The sequence below is a fragment of the Protopterus annectens genome, chromosome 2.part1 (genome assembly GCF_019279795.1).
Source record: "Protopterus annectens isolate FY-2018-M chromosome 2.part1, PAN1.0, whole genome shotgun sequence".
Taxonomy (NCBI): domain Eukaryota; kingdom Metazoa; phylum Chordata; order Ceratodontiformes; family Protopteridae; genus Protopterus; species Protopterus annectens.
The window spans coordinates 779,085,588-779,105,906 of record NC_056729.1 but is presented as its reverse complement, the minus strand read 5'-3'; the positions used below and the strand labels follow the sequence as shown (position 1 = coordinate 779,105,906).

The 20,319-nt window shown below is 44.4% G+C and overlaps 1 protein-coding gene and 1 non-coding gene across 2 annotated transcripts in view; both read left to right on the top strand.

The window, feature by feature from the left end:
• CHST14 (carbohydrate sulfotransferase 14) overlaps positions 1–20,319 on the top strand; it is a 309,908-nt gene that overhangs the window by 239,215 nt on the left and 50,374 nt on the right. The window lies entirely within an intron of this gene.
• On the top strand, positions 19,818–19,899 carry TRNAL-AAG. Its single transcript has one exon. It is a non-coding gene; the product is annotated as a tRNA-Leu (tRNA).

The following is a 20,319-nucleotide window of genomic DNA, read 5'->3' as shown; positions in this document are numbered from 1 at the left end:
TTTAGATCCAAAAGGGAAAATTTGTTACTTCTGCATTAAATCACTTTGTGTCCATGTATACATGATACAGCAGTGAGGATGTTCAAAACAGGAGGCATAAATATCTTAGAGGCAGCGGGAAACTGCATACAGGGGTAGAATGGGAAGGTAGTGCATGAACCTGCATTAAGAGATGGGAGTGACCATTTGTCCTGCATTCAGTGTCTAGACTTAAGCAGTTTGATTCCTCTTGTAACATTTGGCAGAATGTTGGTACCAGAATTTACAAAAAGTAAGACCAAATTAATGCTGATAGGCATTCTGTCTTTCTACTTTTACCTCAAATTAGGACAAAAAAAAGACAAAAGAAGGATTGGGAAGTCCTCTCCTAAATTCTCTCCCATCAATGTGCCTAGGTCAGATATCCTCAGCCCTTCCTCCTGAAGAGGTGACTACTAAAGCCAAGACCTGGAATTCAGTGACAACTACTGATGTGTCTCATTTGGAGGTCCCCATTGTACCAGGACCCATGTGAAGAGAAATAGCATTTTCTTCTTCCGAGAGGAGAAGCTCTCTTGGTACTTAAATCTGTATTTAGATTCTCTAGGTCTTTCTACAGCTCCTTCCTTAGAGCTAATTAGGATACAATGACAAAGGGTGATGGTAGAAGCTGAATTAAACAGAATGTCTTCTCCTCCCCCTCTTTTACAAGGGTGGCAAGAGAAGGTCCATATCCCGCTGCTTCTACCACTCCTTTTTCAGGGCCTATTCCTAGACTGGTGCTGACATCCTAATTTGCATCAGTCTCTTTTATACCAAGATTATTGATACCAAGAGCCACTAGACCCAAGGTTCTGTATACCAACCTTATTGGCACTGCTGACAGAGTCAGGACCACTGTCTTTCAAGGCCTGTACGCCAAAGCCTTCTTTGACATCATAGCCTGCCATGGGACCAGGAGTGCAACTTGTGCCCTCAGTATCAGTAGCTTTGAAGTCAAGGCCTTCAGACCCATCATCACTCATGGGATCCTTGGTGATGGTAGCCAATAGAAAAGAACTGCTGTAGAGCCAGGTCTTTGTTATGTTGACTTCCTTAAAGGAACTAGCAGTGGAGTTATTGCCAGCTAGTGACACTTGCCAATTCAAGGCTTTAGCCACATCCTGTCCTCCTCAAAGAAGCAGAGGAATGAGAAGCCATCATGGGGGTGGGGGCAAGCACAATATCCTGCCTTGAGTATTTTCCACATGTTCAGTTGAGTCTTCCCATGAGTGTGCCCAGGAAGAAGAGGTGCAAAAGGGAAGTCCCTCTTAGTATGGAGAAATCCAAGAATGACCCAGTCTCTTCCAAAGAGGAAATCCTGCAGAAGGCTTTCTGTGCCACCACTGTAATCTTTTTTGTGGGCCCCCTAGCAGACATAATTTCTTTGCTACTGTAGCAGGTTTAATGAGAGTGCTGATTTGGTTTAACGTTTTTATGTTTTTCTCTGTTAAATCACAATGAAATCCTAAATCTTAAAATGTATGTCAGGTAATTTAAGGCCCTTTCAGTAAAGGTGGCTGCAGCCCTTAAAGAAATCTCTGAAGGAAATCCAAGTAATTTAACCCCCCCATGGAATGCCAGCTGTGGCTCATTTTGGAAAGCGATTTATGTATCAGACACCATTACTGTCAGGGTGTTAAATTACCAGACACATTTATTTATTGACATTTGTTTACCAAGAAAGTCCGATAGGGCAATAACCTGTTTTCAGTGGAAGCTTTGGGAGAAAAGCTGCAACATATTACATGAAAGCAAAAACAGTGGAATATAGCAAATACTAACATTGGTAAGGAATGTCATTCATAGAAGCAGAATATGAAGTAACAGAGAGTTAAGAGTTATCATTTGTACAAGTATTATACGATTTAATGTAGTGTCACCTTAGAAATACTAACATGCCTAGTGAGACAACCAAGCTTAATTTGTTTAAATTACAAGAGGTGAAGAGAGTGAAAGAGACAGGAGCAAAGATGAGACAAGTGGGGAAAATGCATGAATTCAAAGGCAATAAGAGAGAAAGGGGTCAAGTGATTAGTTGAGAAAAATGACTGATAATAAGTTGACAGTGTCAGAGATGAGAGAACAAGTGAGAAATTGGTTGATAAAGGAATATGTGTAAACAAGAGAATAGAAAGTATGCACATAAAGATAGTAGAGAAAGCTTTACAAATTACAAATCACTATTTGAAGGATATGTACCTTGGCAGCAAAGCAAGTTAGTAAGATTTCCAGTAGTAGAATAGGAGAGGGTTCTGAGGGGAGAGGGCTAGTAGGTGAGAAAAAAAATGATTACTACAACTGGAGGAAGTGAATGCTGCAATAAAGGTAGGATGACAAAACTGTGGTTAGAAGATGAATGCGGTATGAAAGAAAAAATGGATTATAGGATACGGCTAGCCTGGTGTGGAGCATGAGCAGTGGTGAGATTTTAGCATGAAAGAAAAAATGGATTATAGGATACGGCTAGCCTGGTGTGGAGCATGAGCAGTGATGAGATTTTAGCATGATCTAAAAGAGAAAACAGTACAACTAAACAAGCTGCCCCTTAAGAAATCGCAACATAAGCTGTTTTCCTTGGTATGCAGCCAGAGCAGGCATAGCTGTCTGATGCCATGCTTGGCATCAGCAATAATCATTTTATGAAAAACTTCAAGGTGTCTTTAATCCCCCTGTGATGGCTTTTCATTTTATTGACCACAAATTAAGGAAAAACTGCTTAAAAAAGGGAAAAACACACCCAGCTGTTACAAATGTCTCCACTTCACAAAGGACCTGCTCTCAGAATCACAGGGGTAGAGCAAATTCATTTTTCAAGAAATCTCAACAGCTTCAGTTTGAACAGGGGTTTTCAGACAGAAACCAGAGAGAATGTGGTAGATATCCGACTGGACACAACCTCAGGAGCATAACTTAGAAAAAGAGTTTTCTATTCTCTCCCCACCCTCAACAGGGGCAGCCACAGAATCCCTGAGGACTTGCCCATCTCTCCACTTCTAGAGGCAGTCTGGGATTGTTTATCCCCCACTGCATGACTGGCCACCACACTATACAGGTGGAGCTTGGAATTAATATCCAGAGACTGTATAATACCATTCATAACCCCACCCAAATTGAACTTCCTTTCCTAAACTGTGAAATGGAAGCAGTCAAAAAAACAGGTAACCACCTTTTTAAGAGAAAAAAAGCAATCCAGGAGATCCTACCAGACCAGAGAGACCCCAGGTTTAGACCAAATTCTTTTTAGTTCACAAAAAAGATACAGGACAGTTTGTCCATACTGGATCTTAGCCTTTTTGTCAAGAAAACCAAACTCTGGATGGTCAATGTGCAGTCAATACTTCGTGTTTACAGAGGAGACTGGATGTGCTTTTTGGTCTTCAAGATGCCTACAGAAAAAGACAGTGCTAACATCAAAGAGAATTCTGCATTCCAGAGGAGGAGGTAACCACCACCCAGTTTAGGACCCTTCTGTGTGGTCTCACCACAGCCCCAGCATTTTCACTCAATGCATGGCAGCTGTGGCAGCCTATATCAGGCTGAGGGCAATCAAGTGTTTTATCGTAACTGGATGACTGGCACTACTAGCATCTGTAATAAGAAAGTTTCTAGTGTACACTACAATGCCAGAGTTGGAACCATCACAAGCACCAATTTTCATAGATTGCCATCTGGATGTGAAGACTTTTGTCAAGTCTCCTCATGGATGGAGCCCAAGTCTTACAAGAGGACGATCACCTTCTTCTGACACTTTCAGAAGTCACAGCAGCTCTCTGTATCAAGATCTTGGGGCTTATGGCACCCATAATATTCCTTACACTGTACATAAAATACAACATGTGCATTCCTGAGTGGAGATTTAAGAGTTCAGTAGAACCAGAATTAAGACCTATGAGCAAAATGATACAGTTATCCAAAGCATGTTGTTAACTCGACCACCGATGAAAGTGCTAAGACTATCTTGAACTGGGCTATCCATTTGTTGCTCACACCCACAGTGACACTGATCATGGACACCTCTGCTTTTGGGTAGGGAGGAATTGCTGAGAACAAATGGTTGGTGCTGCTTTGCACATTAATGTCCATGAGTTGAGGGCGGTCCTCCTTACTTTGTAGGCCTTACAGGACCTCTTTCCTCTGGGTGCATTTGTCATATAGTCAGACAGTATGTCAGTGATGTGGTACATCAGTAAGCAGAGAGAAGCTCACTCTTAGCCCATTTGTCAGAGGGTGATGCAAATATGGGATTGCATCATGTTGCTTCTGTGCTTTCTCATAGCAGCACACTTTTTAGGTGAAGCCAGCTCTCTAGCAGATAGGCTTAGTCAGTGTGCATTATCTTTATGCATTGGTGGTAAACTCTTTTCCATTGCTGGAAAAATCCATGTTTCAAAGACATGCATCTGGAGCGTTTCTCCCCGGGCTTCCACTGAAAATTGGCTTCATTCCAAGTCGGACTTTCCCAGTAAACAAATGTTAAATAAATAAATGTTGTGACCTTGTTGCATCAGTGCAACAGCTTCTCCCTCATTCCCTCACAGAAACAAACATCCAGAAACACTTTCCAGAAGTTGCCTCACAGTCTTCTTATAAGTTCATTGGTTGGAACTAGGCTATCAGCCCTAGGGCCTGTACAAGCCTAGCCATAACAATTCCCTGGCTATTTCTTCCCACAATATTTACTTCCCTGGACCCCTGTCCACTGATGTGATCCCCGAAGTGAATTTCGTATCTCCCATCCAATTGTCAAGGTTCCTTTTGAAGAGGGCCAAGGAGGCGCTCTGCTTGACATGTATGGACAGTCTATTCCAGAGTATGGAGAGTCTCTGGGTCAGGAACCTATCCCTCCAGCATGTTTTGTTCATTGTGATGACATGGTTTAGATCCCTGGAGCATGTGGCTCTGAGGGATTGGGATTTCTTTAAGTGGAGCATGTCCAACAGCTCAGGGTTCTTTATGCCTTTCCTTGCCCTCCCTTTATTTATTTATTGACATTTGATTACCAGGAAAGTACAACTGGGTAGGAGCCCATTTTCAGAGGAGGCCTGGTGAGAAAAACTATAAAGTATTACAAAACATTATAGGAGTGATGCATTTTGCAGTCTTTAAAATAGTAGTACTATTTTAATTATACCAAATTAGACATAATATGAAAACATTGGTTAAGAATAGATACAAGTTATATGATAATGAGTTAATGGTTAGAGAAATTTAGGAAGTTTATAGAGAAATTAAATGAAGGTTAGTATAATACAAACAGAAATTGCAATATGAAGTGAGAGAAAAGCAGGCTTATGGTATATTTATAGAGAGAATTATGATATTTTGTTCATAATTCACAATTCAAATTAAAAAAGGAACTTTTTAATTATGAAATTCTTCCAGAGCACAGCCAATGTTCTCTCATAACTCCATTTTTGTCCAGCTAGATCCATGTTTAGCCCCATTCCTGTAGTAGTTCAGTGTCACTTTCATCAGGGCCTGAACTCGTAGTCTCTAGCATTCCTAAAGGGTTTGTGAGGCTTTCCTGCAGGCAACTTTCTTCTTAAGACCTCCAGTCAGAGAACCTGTTCCCTTTTGGGGGTCTAAATTTTGTGCTAGAGAAACTGACTGTTTCACGTTTGAACCTGCAGCTAAAGTAGATCTCAAAGTGTTCTTTGTAGTCAATGTTGCAGTACTGATTTTTGGGTCTTCCTGCCATGCAGAAGCCAGCAACTGGCCCAGTTTTCTAGAGTATTTGCATCAATCATCCCTAGCCAACAGACATCCGAAGACTGACATCCAGACATCAGTGTACAAGAAGGGAGACTGTTGGCTCCATTTTCAGTTCTTTCTAACCGTGCAGTCTGATATACTTTGTGTGTTCAGAATGCTTGCAGTCCTTCAGTCAGTTTGTTTTTCCAGAGTGTCTCCTGCTTACAGTCAAATCAGTACCCCACTGGGGATTTTATTCCACTAATTTAATGTTTAAAAAGATTAGCTATTGCTTGATGTGTGGGAAGCAAATCCCGCATCAAGATTTTCACTCTTTTTGTCTGTTTTGCTTGGGGCCTCAGCATGGCGTCTCTAATTTTTCTGACTGCACAAAATTTCATGTGAAAACCCTCAAACATAGGGTTGAGATATAGCCACCCGTATGAAGTCCTCATCTTCGGTTTTCCAGGTGGCATTACAACCCGCTGCTATGTCAAGTCTTCGAAAAAAAGAAGTTATGTACTTACCATAGCGTTCCATGTTTGTAGTCCATCTCGCCTACATTCTTGCTGGATGGGTTCGGAGCCGGTTCTCGGCTCCGACTCGGCCGATACTAAAGCTCAAGAGCTTTTATTGGGTAGAGGCTAACCCCTATCCCATGGTGCGTCACCGCAGTTCCCCAGATCTTGTTTGCAAGAAAGTAAATAGGTACATAATACTCAGTAACTATCAATAACTATGCACATACAAACAGAACACTCTGTGTTACTATCCATGCCAGGTGGACGGACAACTACAACCAGGTCAGACAGCATAATGGATAGTCCACCAGTTCCTCCAGGAAACAGGAAGGGGGAAAGAGGGTGGGTCGCAAGAATGTAGGTGAGATGGACTACAAACATGGAACATTATGGTAAGTACATAACTTCTTTGTTATGTAGTCCTATCTCGCCATAATTCTTGCTGGATGGGACAGCGTCCCTAGCACCTTTATCCCAGGTGGCTCAAGCGAAGAGACTCTTCAGCACAGTGGACCCAAGGGATGACCTGTCCCAGGAGGCCAAATCTAATTTGTAGTGAGTGACAAAGGTATGAGGTCTTGCCCAAGTAGCTGCTGCACAAATGGTATCAATTGATGATGATGATGATGATGAATGAAGATGATACTGCTCTGGTTGAATGGCCTTTTACTTTGGCTGGTAATTGTTTCCCAGCAGCTTTGTAAGCAAATGAAATGCAGTCTGAAAGCTATTTAGACAAAGTGACCTTAGAAACAGGCAAGCCTTTAATTTTGTCTGAAAAGGAAACAAATAATTGGTCTGATTTTCAAAATTCTTTAGTCCTGTTCAGGTAAAACCTGAGAATTCTGTGGACATCCAATTGGTGTAGTCTGTATTCTGATTTATTAGTATGATTTGGGAATCAAACTGGTAGTTCGATAGTTGTGTTGAGATTATGCTCTGAACATACCTTAGGAAGAAAGGAAGGATTAGTTCTAAGTGAGAGACTATCCTTGTGGAAAACAATGTAAGGAGGTCGAATGGTGAGGGCTTGCAATTCTGAAACTCTCCTAGCCGATGTTATAGCCACTAAGAGCAATGTCTTCTAAGACAAGAATTTCAGATCTGATGAAGAAGAGGGTTCAAAGGGTGGAGAAATTAAAGATGTAAGAATTAGGTTTAGGTCCCAGGGCTCCGGTGGTTGCCTGATTGGAGGTCTGAGAAGGACTCCTCCTTTCAAAAAGGTTTTGCATAAGAGTGGGATATGATTGGATTTCCCATGTAGCCAAAATGATAATTAGAGATGTCAACTAACTGAACTCTAATAGTAGCAGCTGCAGCTCCTTCATGAAAAATGGACGCCAGGAAGGACAGGATAGACTCTATAGGAGCTGAGTAGGGATCTATGCCTTGGTTTGCTGCCCAAGTGGAGAACTTTTTCCATTTACTGGAATATAATTTCCTGGTGGAAGGTTTGTGTGAAGAAATCAGAATGTGTTTGACTGTAGGGGAAAGGGAAACACGCCTGGCTATTTGTGGAATGGAGCAGCCATGCTGTCAAATTCAGGGTTTGGATAGTAGGATGGAACTGCCCTGATTGATGAATCAGGAGGTCTGGAGATGGTTCCAGAATCCATGGTTCCTCCAAGAGATGGGGCCACAGGAAGGGGAACCAGACTTGGCGAGGCCAGTAAGGAGCAATGAGGATCAGCGTACTCTTCAACAGTTTTGCTTTCTGAATCACATTTGGAATGAGAGGAAAGGGTGGAAAAGCATAAAGGAGTCCCAGAGGCCAGTTGTGGACCAGAGCATCCCTGGGTGACATCACCAGATGGGGAATTAGGGCAAAGTAGCTGCTGCATTTGGTGTTCGTGTACATGGCGAATAGGTCGCAGCAAGGCTGGCCCCATTTACGAAAAATCTCTTCCGCAACTTCTGAATTCAGGGACCACTCGTGAGGCATCAGAATTGCTCGACTGAGTTTGTCCGCTATCACAGTGGACTTCCCCGGGATGTGTGTTGCTACCAGAAAGCATTGTGTCCATCGCCCATTTCCATACTCTTAAAGCCTTTCGACAAAGTGGGTAAGATTTGGTTCCCCCTTGCTTGTTTATGTACCACACTACAGACATGTTTGTCTGATTGAATCGCAATTGTCCCAGTGGAAAGAGAACTGTGAAGTGCTTGCAACGCTTAAAGCACCGCTCTCATCTCCAGAACATTTATGTGCAAGTGGTTCTCGTGATCCTGCCAAGCACCTTGGACCGTCATTCCCAGATAATGCCCCCCCCCACCACCACCACCACCACCACCACCATATCTGGGAGGCATCCGTAGTCAAGACTGCATTGTCTTGAGGGGGAGCAAGTTGATGACCTAGATGAAGTTGATCCGTATGTAACTATGTTAGATCCTTCTTGCAGGAGTTTGTGATGAGTATTTGATGAGACAGGTGGAGATCCTGCATTGACCACTGGGCAAACAGTAGCCACTGAAGTACTCTCATGTGCAGATGGGCTAGGGGAACTAAGAGAATGGTGGAAGCCATAATCCCTAGGACCTGAAGGACTATCCTAGCCTGTACTTTGTCCCTCTTAAGCAAGAATCTGACTTGGTTGTGTAACAATTCTATCCTTTCTGGTATCAGTTTTGCTGTCATGGTGGTTGAGTCTATTTCTGAGCCTAAGAATACAATGCGCCGCGATGGAGATAAGGCTGATTTTTTAGGTTTATTGTAATGCCTAATCTGGCGCACAAGGATAGTCTGTCGTCCCTGGTTCTGATTAGTTGGAACTTAGTGGTAGCAGTGAGGAGCCAGTCGTCTGGGTACAGTGAAAGATGACCCCCATCTGCCTCCAGAGATGGACAGTTGGGCAATCCCTCATGAGCGATGGAAGGGACGATCAGAGAAAGTATCTCTATCTCCCTGATGTTGTGGACCTCCACTGCTGCGAGGGCGGCGTCTTCCATTATATCCTCCCCCTCTGCCTCTAGGGGAGGGTTGACCTTGTGCCTGAGGAAACCCTTTTTGGGATTTACGGAACCACATTTTCCCTCCTGTTTTACCCTTGGGATAGGGTCTAGAAGGAAGGGAGAAATGGACTCAGACAGCAGATAAGGTTTTCCCTTCCTGCTAGCACCTGGTCAAAGACTCTTTTACCTGTGGTCCAAAAAGAGTTGAACCATCAAAGGGGATGTTGGCAAAGGAAGACTTAAAGGATTCCATGAAGTTAAATAGACACATCCATGAGTGCCTCCTAAGAGAAATTCCTGCTGCGGCTGCCCTGCTCTCTCAGTCCGCTGCATAGGAAATCCACCTCATGGAGGAGTTAACTATAGATGTAAGGGTGGAGAGCTGCACAGATAACTTGCCCATGGATCCCGAAGCTACTGAACCCTGAAGGGTGTCTCCCAACTCCTTCAGGAGATCCCTTTGAAGTCTAGTAAAATGGGACAGGTAATTCAGCGATCGTAAGGTAAATGCCGCTGAAGAGAAGGCACGCTTTGCATACCTATCCCATCGTCCCGGACTCTATTAGGAGGATGGATATTAGAAGATTTTTTGGCTGCTGCTATCACCATAGCATCCACAAGAACTCCCTTAGAAAGAAAGGACTTATCTTCCGGAGAAGTCATAAATTTGTTTGGCCTCCTCAGGACAGGCTCCACTGTATCCGGGAGGTCCATGCTTTCTGGGATAGGACCCCCAAGAGTTGGTCATAAGGCGGTGTCACCCAGGTGATGGAAGGTCGGGATCCAAAGGCCTCAAGGTACACTGATTCGTCCCAAGTAGGGTTAGAGGTCTTCCAATCTCACCTCTGTCTAAGGATTTCAAGGATGTCAGCAAAAGAGACATCCTCAGAGGGGGATCTAGGGGACCATTCTGACTCATCCAAATCAGTGTCTGATGTGACAGACTCAGGTGAGTCAATGTGCTTCCTCTTACAAAGTCTCTTCCGAGGGAGCTCTCCAGTTGGATAATCTGGGGAGGTCTCAGAAGAAGGGACACCTCCAATGGGGCTGCTTGAGTCTCTGGTTCCCTACGCTGAGGGAGTGGGGGGAGAAGAGGTTGCTGCCGGGTGTTGGTGGGACATCAGGTCCAAAGGCAGGGCTTTGGCACTGGACAAAGCTTTCTCTATTGCTTCAAAGGCCTTTCCACCCCGTTCCGAAGAGACGGAAGGTCGGGTCTGAGCAGGAGGGACAGGGTCCGAAGTAGACATGGGAACCGAGCTCAGTCTAGCCGAAGCACCGAAAGGGAGGGTTGGTTCTGAAGAAAAACCAGGGTGACTATCCCTCTCGGAGTCGACTCGAGAGCGTCAGCTCCCAGATCCCTTGAATCCAGACTGAGCCGCTGAGGATAGAGATATCAGTTCTTAGGAAGCAGGAAGAATTCTCGGAACAGAAGGATCCAGCACAGAAGAACCCGAAGTGTTCAGCTCCAAGAACGAAGCAGTCGGAGGAGGAGCAGTAATCTGGAGATGGGACGGCTTTGAAGCCTTTGGGTCCGGAAGAGCTAACTTTTTAGCCAGAGCCGGGTCACAGAGCAACCTCTTCTCCACCCGCTCAATATCCTCATCTGAAAGTGTCTTGGGGGAACGGGTGGAGACAGAAGGAGATCTCCTCCTTTCTAAAAGAGGAGACCTCAACGTTGGTGAAATAGGGTCGATAACTGGTGTGTCTCAATACCGAAGGTTGCCTCGGCACCGAAGAAACCGACGGCACTGAGACAGAAGGAGCGGAATTGGAGTCAGAACTCCTTGGCTCCATCACTTTAGACTTTTTATATGGCGGGAACCGAAGATTTTCTCTTCACAGTTTTGGGAGCTGTCTGACCAAGTTCCAGCTGTTCCTGGAAGGAACTAGTCACAAGACCCCTGTCTATCCATTTACATTTTCTTTCATTAAGAACCCTAGTACTGAAGGCATGGCAAAAAGTACAGGGTTCTTGTAAATGAGCCTCTCCCAGACAGTACACACAGCTAGTGTGACTGTCAGCCAATGACATTTTTTGTGAACACTTGGCACATTTCTTGAACCCCGAAGGGCAGTGTTCTTTGTTCTCTATCTTTCTCTTTGGACATGCTGTGAAGAAAACAAGGCTAACCACAATTACAATAATAACAACACTAACTATAACCAACAGTAAAGTTTTTTGTTTTTTTTTTAAGGGAAGAAGGACTAGCACTCAGGGAGGAAATGCCCTCTAATTTAAATGGGCAACTACGACCCTCTAACTAAAAAGGGACCATACAATCCTAAAACAGTGGAATAGGGGATCAAGCACTCAACAACAATCACACAGGTAAGAGGTAACTATTAAGGTAAAAAAAGAAGAAATTAGACGAGAAATAAGATTTATCAAAAAATCTTCTACTTAACCAACGAGCCAGTAAGGAGACAACTTTGAAGCTTTCACAGCAAACGAGATCTGGAGAATTGCCATGAGGCACCATGGGTTAGGGGTTAGCCTCAAGCCAGTAAAAGCTCTCAAGCTTTAGTATCGGCTGAGTCGGAGCCAAGAATGGGCACCGAACCCATCCAGCATGAATTATGGCGAGATAGGACTACATAACATCACCAGTTTCTGCTGGCAACATTCTGAAAAAACAGAAACACGCCAACAGAAACTGGTGTTTTTGCTGGCATCATTCTGAAGAATCGGAAAGGCAAAAAGACCAAGGACATTTCTGAAAAAGTTCCAGCTCTAGTCCCTAAGTTGACCAACCCAGCTGAGGTGCCTGTGCAGCTCCCTGGTCCACTACTCCTAGGCTCAAACCCTCTGGTACAACCCCTTGTGGAGCTGTAATACTATCTGGCCTACCTACCAGTGTTACCATGACACAGACATCAGGCGAGTCACCAAGCCTCTGCTAACAACGTTCATGTTGTGGGTCTCGAGGAAGACACCCAATAATCTCGGCTACTGAAACCATAACCCAAAGTTGCAATTGGACAGCCTCAACCTTGGGTCATCCCTTATAAGTGCACACCTAAATCTTAGAAAACTGTTTCCTTATCTTGTCCCCCCATGTTCAGCCATTTCACAGGTGGAAGAGCCCAAGATCTCATAAAAAAGGCACAGGAATTTGTGGCTTTCATAAAATTCAGGGAGCCCTCCCACATCTCTGCTACTGAAGCCTCCCCATCCCAAAAGAAGCAGGGAGATGGCTTTTTGGGGAGATTCAGATTCCTCAGTCTCAGAAGATGAGGAGGAGATGTTCTTCATTCCACATTGCTGCAGTCCCAACTATTGGGTAGTCCGCTGTCCAGTCGGCCCGAATACCAGAGTATATGGCTGACGTCGGTCAGGGCGCATTAGACTGACGTCAGTACGTCAGGGTACTAATGCGCATGACCGACGTCATATCCTCAGTCTTTTTTGCCGCGTGGTCCGATGCAGAAGCAGTTTTGCGAGTGCAGGTTGGTGTTCTGAAATTTTCTGAAGTTGGAGTTTCAGACCGAATCAGAGTTGGCTAAGTACCCCGTTGGGGAACATTTTGTTTTTTTCTTGCCTCAGTATTTTACCGGATGTCAGAAAAAGTGAATAACTGTATTTCTTGTGGGAAACAGATACCTCATAGGGATTACCATACCTTGTGTATACCTTGTTTAGGGCCTGAGCACGACGTTGTTGGATGCCGCTCTTGTGCTAGGTTTAACAAACGCACTATTAAGAGAAGGTTAGACTGTGCCAGGTTAGTGTTTGGGAAGCGTTGCAATTATAAAATGCCGTCGGATGCTCCGGCGCCCGCTTCGCCCAAGAAGCGCAAGGACAAAACAGCGAAGCCTAGGGTTGATGAACCGGCAGTCCCGGACGTCGGTTCTTTAGAAGGCTCAGTGGAGCCAGAGGTTTTGCCAGGAGTTTCTTTGGAGTCTCAGGCAGAGACTTTACTGTTACAGGATGTGCCTTCTCAGGAGGTAGGCCAGGCTGAGGGGCTTCTCAGGTAACTGTTCTTCCCTCTCTTCCCAAGGTAGTTAGAGCCTCTCCTTCTGTTTCCAAAACTTCTTTGAGAGGTAGGCCAAGTTTAGCTTCAGTGGGGCTTCTCCTAGCACTTCAGGTTCTGTGCCTAAGAAACATATGCTTAAAATGGCAGAAGATTTGATTACTATGATTAGAGGTTCTATGCCCCCTCCTGATAAGAGGCCTAGGGTGGAACCTGAGTTTGATAGTTTTGAACAGTGTTCAGCGGCTTCTGAGTCTTCTGGAAGATTTGCAGGAGTATCCTCCTTATTCTGATTCTGATGTGGATGATTCCACTCCTACAGCTTCTCCTCCTGAGGATTTCTCATTTTCAGAGACTCTGCATTCCATGAGGGAGCACTTTAAATGGGAAGGCCAGGATTACTCTGATTCCAGGAAAAGGCTTAGGGAATTCTTGTTTTTACCCCAGCATAGGCCCTTAGCTATACCTCCTGTGTTGAATGTGGTGGAAGATGTTTTTGCAGAGGCTTCCCTGAACCCTGATTCTTTGCCTCCTGCTCCTGTTAAACCTGATAGGTACTATAGGGTGCCTGAAGCTCATAAGTATCTTTTAAGAGTCCTAGGGCAGACCCGGAAACTGTTTCTCAGGGACCTAAAGGTGTTAAGGCCTCTGTGGTTAAAAACCCTGTTCCCACTGATAAAGAGGCAAGGGCTTTGGATAGATGGGGAAAGAAAGTGTATACTTCTTCCACTTTAGCCATGAGGGCGTTGAATTGTCAGTTTCACATGCTAAAATATCAAAATTATCTCCTTTCACAACTGAAATCTAAGGTGGATGCTTTGGCGGAAGGTATTGAGTGTAAAGAGTTGCTGGATTTAGTTCATGTGTCTGAACAAGTGGGTAAGCATTCTTTGCAATGTGGTTTTGATGCTGTACAGGCCTCCTCGAGGGTGGCTGCCACTAGTTCTGTTCTTCGCAGGCATGCCTGGTTGAGGGATCAGAATTTAGCTGAGCATGTTAAGACAAGGATTTTGGATGCTCCTTTACAGTCTGATGTGTTGTTTGGTTCGCCTGTGGAAGCAGTTTTAAAGAAAATGGAGGACAAAGCTAAGTCTATGCAAACTGTTAAAGATTTTTGCAGGTGCAGCCACCAAGTTTAGTAGAAATTGGCCTACTAAGGGATGGACATATCCTGCTTATGATTCCCAGTCTAGGGGTAGGTCTAGGCGCGGTAGGGGCAGAGCTCAAGGTTCTTTTAGGCCTAGAACAGGGAGTTCACCTGCTCAGACTTCTGGTGAGGGCAGGGGTCAGTCCTTTCGTAAACAGACCCAATGACCTGCCTTTTCAGCTGCCAGTAGATTCTCGTCTGGCAGCTCCTTTGGGAGGAAGACTGTCTCTTTTCAAAGAAAATTGGGATTTAATTACTCAAGACAGATGGGTGTTGGATATCATTCACCACGGTTACAGGTTTTATTTCCATACATTGCCCCATTTCAAAGGCATGCCAGACGTTCCTCCTCCACAAAGGAAAGACGCTCACAAGCAAATTTCTCTGTTACTCCAAATAGGGGCCATTCAGCCAGTCCCTGTATCAGAAAGGGGCCTAGGATTTTATTCTCGCCTGTTCCTAGTACCAAAGAAGGGGAACACGTGGAGACCAATTTTGGATTTATCTATCCTCAACACTTATCTGGACATTCCCAAGTTCAAGATGTTGACGTTACAACAGCTTTTACCTCTGCTGGGCAAAGATCACTGGATGGTAACTTTAGATCTCAAGGAAGCTTACCTTCATGTGCCTATAAGACTAAGTTGCAGGAAGTATCTGCGTTTCGAGCTGGAAATTCTCATTATCAGTTCTCTGCATTGCCCTTTGGCTTATCTACTGCCCAGAGTATTCACAAAGGTTCTGGCTCCAGTGATAGCTTACTTCAGGCTAAAAGGAATTCAAATCTATCCTTACTTGGACGACTGCCTGATTCTGGCTCAAGAAAAGGAAGACCTTCTACAGCATCTGGAATATGTTATAGCAGTGCTAAGATGCCTAGGGTATTCTGTGAGCGAAATAAAGTCCAGTCTAGTACCCTCTCAAGACATGTGCTTTCTGGGTGTGAGACTGAATACAGCAGCCCAGATGGCCTTTTAACCCCGGACAAACAAAAGAGTCTATCCCTTTACTTCCATCAACTATCTCATCAGTCCGTGCTGACTGCAAGGACAGTCCTTCAAGCATTAGGGTTCATGGCATCTTGTATTCTGGTGCTTCCCAATGCCAAACTGCATATGAGGAAGCTGCAATGGTATCTCAAAATGTATGGACACAGCACTGCCAGGATTTGGACACTGTCATTCAAATAATACCTTGCCTTCAAAAAGAATTTTTGTGGTGGGCTCAGGAATGTCACCTAAACAAGGGACTCTCTGTGACCCGGCCAGAGGCGAGTCAGATTTTAACGACAGATGCCTCGGACATTGCTTGGGGAGCTCATCTAAATGGAAAGTGGATACAAGACAAGTGGCCTGCCAGACTACAGCATCTACATATCAACATGAAGGAGATGTTAGCAGTCCAGTTTGCATTAATGGCTTTCAAGGAGTTACTTCTTCCAGGGCAGGTGTTGATTCTAACAGACAACACAACTGTCATGTGGTACATCAACAAACAAGGGGAACACATTCTTATCCTCTATGCAGGCAAGCAATGATTTTATGGGAGACTGCGCTCAGCTTGCAACTAACTCTTCAGGCAAGGTTTCTGCCGGGAGCACAGAACTCCTTAGCAGATGTGTTAAGCAGACAAATCATGGATCCCCACGAGTGGAAACTGGATCTTCATGTATTTCAGAAATTGACAGTGTCATGGGGAACTCCAGACATAGATCTGTTCGCTTCTCCACTAAACCACCAGCTGCCAAAGTTTTGCACAAAGGGGTTTCATCACACAGCTTGGAAAGTGGATGCTCTTTCTTTCAGTTGGAAAAATCTTCATGTGTATGCCTTCCACCTCTGCCTCTTCTTCCAAAGGTGCTCTTAAAGGTCAGACAAGACAAGCCAAGGATGATTTTAATAGCTCCAGATTGGCCTCGGCAACACTGGTACCCACTACTAAGGAGTCTGGTAAGGAAGCCTCCATGGCCTTTACCTTTGATTCCACATCTGTTATCTCAGAAGGACGGTCATCTGCTCAATGTCAAGCTTCACTCTCTTCATCTAACAGCCTGGCATATTCTCTGTTGAAACACAGCAGGTCTCAACTTCCTCAACAAGTTTTAAATGTGATTATGGAAGCTAGAAGACCTAGTACAAGGAAAGTGTACAGAAAAATGGAAGAGGTTTTTATTTTGGAGTACAGCAAAGAATTTGGAGATTTCTGAGCCTAATTTGAGTGTGGCTCTTCAATATCTTACTGAGTTATTGGACAAAGGTTTGTCCTTCTCTTCCATTAAGATTCATGCTGCAGCAATTTCAGCTCACTATGATTGTGACCCACCATTGTTTTCGCATCCTTTGTTCAAGCAGTTTCTTAGAGGGGCAAAGAATATAAGACCCCCACGTAGAGCTCCTACTCCTGCTTGGGATCTCAATTTTGTGTTGGAAAAACTTACTCTACAACCTTTTGAGCCTGCGGCTACTGCTGAACTGAAATACTTGTCATGGAAGACTGCTTTTCTGTTGGCTATTACTTCTGCAAGAAGGGTGTCTGAGTTGCAGGCCCTTATGGCAGTAGAGCCCTTTTGATTTTCCATAAGGATAGGGTATCATTACGTACTAATCCTTCCTTTATGCCTAAGGTGGTTTCTAGTGTGGCTTTAAACCAAACTATTCATTTGCCTACTTTTTATGCAGACCCCCAAAATAAAGGGGAAAAGATTTTGCACACTTTAGATGTACACAGGCAATTGCGTTATTATTTAAGCAGGACTAAGGATTTTAGGCAGTCTCAGCAGTTGTTTGTTTCTTTTGCTTTGAGTTCGCAGGGCAAGCCTGTGTCAAAACAAACTATTTCTAGGTGGATTGGGTTTTGCATTGCATTTTGTTATTCCCATCATGGCAAGGAGATTCCAGCTGGGATTAGGCCTCATTCCACTAGGGCTACTGCCACTTCAACAGCATTTCTAAGGCGGGTGGCAACTAAGGATATTTTGGAGGCAGCTACTTGGAGTTCAGTGCATACTTTCTCTAAGCATTATCACCTTCCTCTCTACTCTAAGTCTAGGGCTGGTTTTGCCACAGCTATTTTGCAAGGCATGTTGTCAGCTCCTGCTTCTTTATGATTTGCCAGCCTCCCTTACCTCTGCTTTGGGATTCTACCCAATAGTTGGGACTGCAGCAATGTGGAATGAAGAACATAGTACAGTTTTGTACCTACCATAAATGTAGATGTTCGAGGATCCACATTGCTGCAGTCCAATTCCCTCCCTCCTTCCCCTCTGTGTTTAGGGGTGGTTGTGTAGGTGAGGTTATATGCTGATATTTTTGTATATATTTTTGTATATATTGTACATATTTTTGGTGCAGGTGTATTGGGCCTTGTCTTTTTAGGGTCTTCTGACATCTGGGGCAAGAAAAGACTGAGGATATGACGTCGGTCATGCGCATTAGTACCCTGACGTACTGACGTCAGTCTAATGCGCCCTGACCGACGTCAGCCATATACTCTGGTATTCGGGCCGACTGGACAGCGGACTACCCAATAGTTGGGACTGCAGCAATGTGGATCCTCGAACATCTACATTTATGGTAGGTACAAAACTGTACTTTGTCCTACTCTGGGCACCTGCCATCATAAATGTATTCAGATTCAGACTCTAATTCAGACGCTGATACCCTCTTTTCTGCTCCCCCCCCCCCCCCCAGACGTTTCTTTCAGGGATACCCTTCATAGAATGAAGGAGGCTTTCAATTGAGAAAGCAAACCTTTCTCACAAGCTCAGACCCATTACAGGGAGCTGCAAAGTTTGCCTTCTCCCAAGCCACTGGCTATATACCTCCTGTACACATAGTACTGGATGAGGTCTTTGAAGACATTGCTTTACATCCTGATTCTTTAACATCTACTCCTAGGAAACCAGACAGGTTTTATAATGCTCTTGTAGTGCTTGAATCTCACAAGCACCTTTACAAAATACCCAGGGCTGACCCTTCAGTAATCTCTACTGAATCCACAAAAGGTGTACCTAAGGGACGAACTAGACCTCGCTTACCTGATGATTGGGAAAGCAGACTATTAGATTTGGGGGAAAAAAGCTCGTACCTCTGCTACCCTTGCAGTGAAAACATTGAATTGCCATTTCCATATGCTAAAGTACATTGAAGCTCTCTAAGACAAACTTCTAACTAAGGTGGACTCTATTGCAGATAGACCTTTATCAAAGGAAATTCAGGAGACAGCATGACAAGCTTTACAAGTCACCAGACACACCCATAAATGTGGCTGTAATGCTTTAGATGCATCATGCAGAGCAGCTGCCATAGGTTCTCTCATTCGCAGACATGCATGGCTGAAGACTCAGACCCTGTCAGATCAGGTTAAGGCTGAATTACAGCCAAATAGGTTTTTGAGAAGCTGGATAAGAAAGGAAAGTAAATAAAAACTGCAAATTACTTTTATCGGTCTCCCACCAAAATACAGTAGGAATCACCACTCAAAAAACCTTGGCCTTTCCCCCTGGATAAACAAGAGGAGGCCTCCCTGTGTGTGGTAAGAGGCCCATGCAACCCAGCAGGTGGCAACCAGAGCATTTGCACAGTGCAGAGATCTTCAAAGAGCCCACCCAGCACAGAGACCAACTGGACTAATGTTTGACCCCAGCCTCCTGTAGCCCTACCCATCCTCCCCTCCAAACCTCTGGCTGGAAGACTCTCCATTTTCCTAAATCAACGGAAAACCATCACCACGGAGTAATGGGTCCTCAACGTCATAGAAAGGGGATACTGTATCCACTTCAGAGAAAACCCACCCTTCTCGGGCATTCCAAAACCACCAAAAGTGCAGGAAAGCCTTTTACCTCCTATCCTCAGGGGAACTACTTCACCAAGGATCCATTCAGCCTGTTCCTGCAGATCAGGAGGGAAATCACTTTTATTACTCGGGGATCTTTCTAGTTCCAAGAAAGGAGGTCACCTGGAGGCCAGTCATGGACCTTTCAAAACTAACAAGTTTCTCAATATTCCAAAGTTCAGAATGCTTGCTTTGCAAAAATTACTTCCCATGATCTTCCAAGATGCCTTCATGGTCGCTCTAGACCTAAAAGACACTTAATAATAATAAAACAACAAAAAGGCTACCAGACAAGATTTATTGCACATAAAAACTACTCTAGAACTTCGGCAAACAGCCTTCAAGGAGTAAAAACCTAAAAGCTAAAAAACACATAACTTTATGTCCCCATAGCAGACAGTCACAGAAAGTACCTACAATTTGTAGCAACAGTCTCTCACTTCCAGTTCCTTGATTTACCAGTTGGGCTGTCTACTGCTCCCAGAGTTTTCATAAAGTGCTTAGCTCCTGTGGTAGCACATTGCAGAACTCCAGGGGTTCACATTTGCCCCTACTTAGATAACTATCTCATTCAGGGAAAATATACAACAGAAACCCTAGATGCTTTACAGATCACTGTAGTCTTCTTTCAGAAGGTGTCACAAACTCTTACTCAAACAAGGATCTTTGGGAGTCTCTGGTGGTAGTGTGGCTGAGCGGTCTAAGGCGCTGGATTAAGGCTCCAGTCTCCACAGAGGTGTGGGTTCAAATCCCACCACTGCCAAGCTGCAAGTGCAGGATGGTGTCGAGCTATTTTGTGGGAGAGTGGCGTAGTGGTTAAGGTGCTTACCTTAGAAACACAAGGTGCAGGGTTTGATTCTCACAGTGGGTAATTGGCTAGGCTTAAAAAATGGTCCATGAGGGCAGTTAGCCTAGTAATGATCTATGAAATCTTTCTGGGAGCCCTCATATCTTTGGCATAACAGAAAGCCTTCCTTCCCCTGGACAAGATGTCTTTCTTGACAAACCACCTGACCAGCCTGTTTCCAAAATAATACATCTGAGCAAGGACATTTCTGGGTTACGTGGTGTCCTGCAGTCTCATGATCCCACTTGCAAAGTTGCAGATCAGAAAATGTCATTGGTTCCTAAAAAATGCTTGGGAACAGTATTTTCAACCCCTGGATACCCTATTGCCTCTCCT